We start from the raw sequence: 7774 nt of genomic DNA, 5'->3' as shown, positions 1-7774 counted from the left end.
ACATTATACTGTGAGGCATTTTTGTCAGAGCATTATGCCCGCCCCCACAACTAAGCCCAAGAGTTGGTTCTAGATGAATGGGAGAGCAGAGATTAAAACAAGTGCCCAAAGAGGCAATATTGTGTTGTGTGTTTCTGAATTTTAAAAGAGATTTAGTTTTCTTTTATGTTTGACTGTTCTGCCCGCAGGAATGTCTGGGTACTATATGTATGCCTGGTGCCCATGCAAGAGAGAAGAGAGCACTAGATCTCTTAGAACTGGATTTACAGATGTTTGTGAGGTCCATGTGGGGACTGGGGACTGAACCTGGTTCCTCTGCAAGAGCAGAAGCACTCCCACCCATTGAACAATTTCTCCATGCCCCCATGCATGAATTTTAAAAGTCTAAAAAGAAAAGTCTGTAAATAAGCACATCGAGAGATTAAGAGTGGGCAACTCTTGTTGCTAGGAACATGGGCAATACTTTTATATGCGTGCTTTTCTGTACATGTTGATATTGTCCAAAAATTGACAAAAATCCAATGAAACAGATACAATAACTATTTTGACTCTTTGGTGTACAGGTGGATTTGATCTCTGAGACCACAGGAGAACACAACCATTTCCTGAAGACAGCATTTACCACTCCTTTCTTCCGGATCCCCAGAGCTGAGCATCAAGGAACTACTAGCGCAGAAATGCAAATGATGCTGTTCTTTCTATTCACTGCATACCTGAGAAGCCTCAACAACCAAAGCAAAGAAGCCCTAACCCTTCTGAGTCTCTAATCATGCAGAGACAACCATCCAAAGCTTTTTTCCCTTCTCCATGGTGCTCTCATATGCTACATACCATCTCTGCCACTCTACTGGGTGCTCCTAAGGGCCTAGCTTGGTTTTAACTCAAAGCTTATCTGTGTGCCCATTCTAGTACCTTAAATACAATACTCAGTCAGTAGATATTTATGAGACTTTTAAAAACAGGTAAGTATGAACCAGTGCCTGACTTGGGAGGAGAGGGACATGGATACCACTAATTCAGACCGCTCAGCCTTTCTGGTAACCACAAACCTGTCTTCAGCTTGTCTGCTTCTTAAAACTCTGCATGACTGTGGTAGTCTCAGAGGTAAGAGCTCCCTCTAGTGGAAGAGGGTGGGCATAGGCAGAGACAAAACCAGCAACGAATAAAAGCTGGTTCAAGCAGATCTTTAATATCAAAATATGCAAACTGTCATCATAAATGGAATGGTGAAGACAAGACCAACTAAGGACACAAATGCAAAAAGCTCAATATGGCATAAATATATAAACGTATCTGTCGCGCAAAAGCTTTCTTCATTTTAAACTAAAGGAACATCCTCATCTAATTGCAAGAGACTTACAAATTACCTCTCATGGTCAGGATTTATGGTACTTCCTTCAGGTTGTGTGGTTAGTGTTATAGCTGTGAAATGATTCTGACATTTCTAGCGGCTTTTCCCCACTTAATGTAAAAATAAATGATAAGCATTTTTTTTTCAATTGTGAGAAAAAATTGGGGAAAAAAGCTCCTTTCTTGAAGAGTCACATAATGGAAAACATTTTCATTAAAAATAATTTTTAAATATTCATTAAATGTCTGGACGGTGGTAGCACATGCCTTTAGTCCCAGGACTTGGGAAGCAGAAGCCGGTGGATCTCTGAGCCAGCCTGGTCTACCAGAGTGAGTTCCAGGACAGCCAGGGCTACATAGAGAGACCCTGTCTCAAAAAGAAACCAACCAACAAACAAAAGCCCCCAATAAGAAAATAATAATAACAATTTAAAACTTTTGTCCAGATGGGAAGTATCCTCAATGCCCTATCACACATTATCTTTGGAGAAACAGATCCATGGAGGAAAACTCAGGAGTTTGGACCTCTCAGAACCTCATGTGGATTATTTCAATGTTTATTTTTATACTGACTAGTCTATTCTCTTTAAATTTTCTGGGGCATTGATATTTCATAAGTTCTACTCAAGATTATCTTTGGAAAATTCGTCCAACCTATCCCCAGAATGCTACAACTTTTCCAAAAAGAAATTAGTAATAATCACTTAAGCTGATTTGTATACAAAAAAAAAAATGTAAAGAAGGGCCAGAAGAAAGAGAGTAGTGCTGCAAAACGCCATTTTCTAAGCAGTTAGAACCACAGCAGCCCTTCCCACTAGCACTGAGATCATGCCACCTGGACCTTGTTAACTGAGGAGTGGTTCACCCAGCCCTACACTGACTCCAAATCTGTTAGTGGCTGACAGACTCCAGTCTCTGATGCTCAGTTTCGAACTTGGATCATGCAGACTGTTCTAGTTAAACTCTGTGCATCACAAAACAAAACAAAACCTAGTAAATATTGGAAAGAGATATGCCAAGGGGATGTAAGGCTATCAAAAGGTAGGCAGAACTAAGGTAGGAGGGAATTAAAGGATGGTAGGGGAGAGTAACTACAAAGCATCAATACATGTATGAAATTGACAGAGCAAGATTTATTAGTTTAAAAAAGACAAGATATTTTTTGGAACAGATTTTTTTTACATAATTTGTCTTATTTTGCTACATTTATACCTAAGTGTGAGCAACCATGGCTTCACCATTACAGATTCAATCAACATCAACTAACAATTTTATGAATCATTTAAAGATTCTGTAAGATACCCTGGAATGTCTAAAAGATGAGCTTGACATTTATCCTTGGCTAATATGTTCCCCTCTCACTGCTTAACTGTTTCGACCTACAAAATGAAGATGAGTTCTGTGCCTTTTCTATCCCAAGTCTCTCAGCCTGGATATTATGAGAACACATGGTATCTATGGAAAAAAACTCCATTGCTTTCCCCAGAACAAGAGGGCCTATATAACACAGATAAAATAATTTAACTAACTCTAAAATCCCCTTTTTCCAGTAAACATTCTAAATATTACCAACAAAATATGAAATACAATTATATTATCTTATAACACAGACATGTAAAAGTACTTTAGGTAACAGAAATAAATGCATATTGCTAAACTTACATTTGTAGATTGCAATGCTTGGTAAAGTATAAATCCAACATCCAAACATAATTGCCTTTAGAAAATATTGAAGGAACTGGCCTTCAAAAAAACTATCTTTAGTTTCTATGAACAAAGAAGCCCCTTTGAGGTACTGCTGTGAGTTCAGGAGTTTGAGAAGATAATGTTGTAATTTCTATTTGGTTCCTGGCTGAAACGTTTCCTTCTGCAGCAAGATTAGAAGTAAAGCAGTGGGAGGAGAGAAACAGAAGGCTCCCTTCTTGGGAGTACATCTTGTCCCTATAAAGCTATTTCATTTGCAATCACAATTCAGTGGATTCCTTTTGATAGAATTCATTTATTGCAACTTTCTCTATAAAAGCTTTAACTATTTGAAGCAAGACTCAATGGAGAATCTCAGTATTAACCCTAACTACAAATAACAGTTCTATGAGTCAAGACTCTCAGCCCAAGGGGAAGGTGAGCAAACACCCAGCCACTGTCTTGCCTGTAGGATGAAAAGAACATCCAAAATACACTGGGAAAGATTTGAAGTACTAGAAAAATAATTCTAGGAGAGTATTTGAATGATTACATCCCACACAAAATTTATATTTTGAAATTGAGCTCCCAATGGTGGTATAAGAGGTGGAATCTCTGTTGGGAATTACAAGGATGGTGCTCTTATAAATGGGATTTAATAGCTTATCTGGAACAGGACGGAGAACTAGTTAATTCTTTCTCCTATGAGGGAGAGAACACAGCAAAATGACATCAATGTGAGTTCCCAAATGAGCTGTCATCAGGATTCAAATATTGTGATATCTAGATTATTTCCATTATTTATAAATGCATTATATGAATACACACTTAGAGTGTTATGTGTTTGAAACTTTGCTCAGTGAAACAAAGTTGGGAGCTGTGACCTACTGGAAAAGTGTAGTTTATGAAGGCTCCACTAAGGGATTCTTGCTATAAAAGCCTCTCCTTCCAGCAACCCTTACAGTTTTTCTGACCCTTTAATATTTTCCCACTTTACAACATAGAAAACTATCTGCCAGCATCATGAGCACGGACTTCTAGACTCCAGAATTCTTTAAAAATCCCTCAGTCTAGAATTCTGTTATAGCAGATACCATATGCTAAGATAATAATCTACCCAGTTACTTTGTACATTTTAAATGTATGTGTGTAGGTGTCTGGCTGGAGTATATGTCATGTGTGTGCAGAGGAGGCCAGAGGAGGGCATCAGATCCCCTAAAGTTATGGAGAATTGTGAAATTTCTAACTTGGATGCTGGGAACCTAACTGGGGTGCAACAGAAGAACAGTAAGCACTCTTAACTACTGAGTCACCTCTCCCCCACTTGCACCAAGTGAGTAAGGCAGAACCCAAAATTTGAAGACCTGAGAAATGGAAAAGACCTCTGGAGAGCTTTATTGTATTCTTTTAGAAATAACTGAAGTATTTTAATAATTTAAATTTTTCTGTTGACCTGTATTAGTTTCTTTTTTTGTGACTAAGAGCAAAGGTCTGACATGAAGTAACTTAAGGGTTATTTTGCCTCCCACTTCACGCTGTATGATCTGTTATGGCAGGAAGGCGTGGATGATTGCTCACATCTCAAGAGAACGGTGGCATACAACTGAGTTGTTCCCTTTCCAGTTTGTACTCAGTTAGGGATCCTAGACTATGAAATGGTGGCACTCACCACATTTGGGCAGTATTACAGCCCAAAGTGTTTCTCACCAAAGCCATAGGTATTTCATAATCTGATCAAGTTGATAATTAAAATTAAAGTATCACTTTTCAACTTATATGCTGAAAATAAGTAATATAAATAAGCTGCACACATTTTATTTTATTTTATTTACAAAACTAAATAATTCAAGATCCTATGACTAGCCAGGTATGTGAACCACTTCCTGAAAACCCAACACATAAAAGGCTGAGACAGTAGAATTGTTACGTCTAAGACTACCTTGGGCTACCTGTAAGATCTGGGAGCAAAAGAAATTCATGGACTATTTTTCCCATATAATAAGTTTAGGCCAGGTGTTAGTGGCCCACACCTTTAATCTCAGCACACTGGAGGTAGAGGCAGGAAGATCTCTGTGTGTTTGAGGCTAGCCGGGTCTATAGACTGAATTCCAGGGAAACCAGGAATATGCAGAGAAATTCTCTCTCAAAAAAGGGAGTTGGTATATATCTTTTAACTAATGTGACAGTGATAAACGGTTCTTCCTGCTACATAAATAGTTCTTGTTCATCATCCTGTTGTGTAACTTCTTAAATTGCTTGATACTTTGGCTTCCACAGAACCATGGGTCACTTTGATCTTTGAATGGAAGCATCTGTTTGTTTTTACAGTACAAAGTAGTGAATATAAATAGCCAAGAATGCTAGAGTAATAGTGTATAACTGAGATGCCTCTACAGATCTTGATCTTCCAGAGTCTTCTTTAAAACACTCCAAAGAAAGCCTAAAGGAAGGTGAACTGACACTAGGTCTCCCTTAGGAATTTCAGTGGATTTAGATAGAGAACATTCCATATTGAAACCAAGACAATACTCAAAGCTGACTAAACATACAAATAGGATGCTTTATAGTTCACAGACCAAAAGATAGACAGAAGCAATCATGAACCAGAGTGCTTGTGTTATGAAGTCTTTATCTCCACAAACACGGAAAAGTCCAGAGCTTGCTGTACAGTACCAATGAACTGGCAGATAAGCACAAAGGCACTTGTTGGTAAGCCTGACCCGAGTATGACTCCCAGAACCTGCATGGTAAAGAGAGAGAATAAATTCCTACAAATTACCCTGTGACCTCCACATGCATGTCATGCCATATGCTTGCTCTCTCTCCCTCCCTCCTTCCCTCCCTCTCTCTCTCTCCCCTCCCTCCCCCTCTCCCTCTCTCTCTCTCTCTCTCTCTCTCATACTCTCTCTTTCTCTCTCTTCAAATAAATGTATTTTTTAAAAAAATTAAAATAAAACTCTCCTAACTCTAAAAGGGCTCTTTATGCTGAAGTTATTAAGGAATAAAGTAATATGTATGGACTATTTAAAAGATCTTTGCATTGAATGATACGTGAGATCTGGCTTATATCCTGGTACCTAGGAGCATTACTAATAATGAAATGCTGGTCATAATAGTTCATGCCCAGTATGCCACACTTCGAAATTCACTAATGACTTTGCTCTGCCTACTTCAGTTGATCCTCCCATGCATCATATAAAGCCAATGTTGTTGGGATGATATTAGATATTAGGGAATTTATATCTGAAAAGATAAGTGGCCCTTGTCAGGTAACTAGTTAACTCCAAAGACTCTTTTTCATAGTAATACAAAGCCTGAGACAAAAGCCAACATTTACTTTCTTCTGTGGCCTTCTCACCCTCTCTATTGAGTCCCTAGTGTGAAGACATTGCAGAAAGCACAATGTAATTCCTTGAAAATTTTTATGTATACCTGTGAAAGATAGAGATATTTTGGCATTGTGATGAAAAGCATGATAATCAATAGAGTTAACTACTCTCTTGAGAGACATCACCTTCTATGGTTATTTCCCCAAAGAACATTTTTTCTTAATGTACCTAGAAAGTCTACGTTTGAATCATTAAAAGGAATATATGATAATTTTATGTGTTAATAGAACAACAAATCTCCCAAGAGGAAATAATTTTGAGTGACAGTCCGCTTTCATTGGGATTTTTATGCTCAAAATGACCATGAGGTAGTAGTGTTCCATTCATTCAGACTATGTATGTATAGAAATTAGGACTAATTTAAAGGCTATATACATATATGTGTGTGTATATATATATATATATATATATATATATATATATATATATATATATATATATATATATATATATATATATTTAATGTGTGTGTATATATATATATATATATATATATTTACCTTTCATACCATAAGACAAAGTTGAGAGAAGTAATCTATAATGTAACGTAGTCTTCCTCATTCTTGGTTATATTTGTTCCCCATAAGAATCATTTTCCTTGAAGAGTTATCATGATTTTATATGAAAAGGAATATCTATTTTTAGATACATTGCTTTATGTTAGTATACAAATTAAGGGATTTTTATCACAGCATCTTCCTGTCATTATACCTTGTTCTCCTATTTGTTCTTTGTTCTCATGTGTTTCCTTCCCCCACTGCCCTCACATCCCTTTCTGTCCTTCAACTGGTTCCCTTTCTTCCTGCAGTATTCTACTTGAACTCTTTTGTTATTCACTAATTGAAATTTCAAATATGTGTAGAGGCTGGAGAATCTGGAGTTCATGGCAAGGATCCACTACATAGCAAATGTGAGATCAAGCTGGGATATATGAGCTATGTATCAAAAAAAAAAAAACCTTACAAAAATGAAGGTACCAAAAAAAATTATGTAAAAGTTGATGTATCTCTATATTAAAACACAAAACAAAACTACAGATGAAACAAAATTGGCAATTGGGTGAAAACAGATGACATTGAGTGATGAGCACATGGGCTTTATTATCAGAAGCTTGGTGTCCGAATGATTGGGGCAACCTCATGCCTCTGCTCTCTGGCTGTCTAGAAACCATGGATGGGCACATCCAGGCCTGGGTGACCATGGCTTGTAGCAGTCCCCTAGCTGCAAAAGATGAGAGTGAATCACATCACAACCAGACTCTGATTCAGTCTTCCCTCCCTAAATGTGAAAGTGGAGCCCCAAGGAATGCTGGGAATAGACCAGGGGATGCACTTCTCACCAGTCCTGACATC

The sequence above is a fragment of the Mastomys coucha genome, chromosome X, assembly GCF_008632895.1.
Source record: "Mastomys coucha isolate ucsf_1 chromosome X, UCSF_Mcou_1, whole genome shotgun sequence".
Taxonomy (NCBI): domain Eukaryota; kingdom Metazoa; phylum Chordata; class Mammalia; order Rodentia; family Muridae; genus Mastomys; species Mastomys coucha.
Note: the sequence above shows the minus strand (reverse complement) of the source record.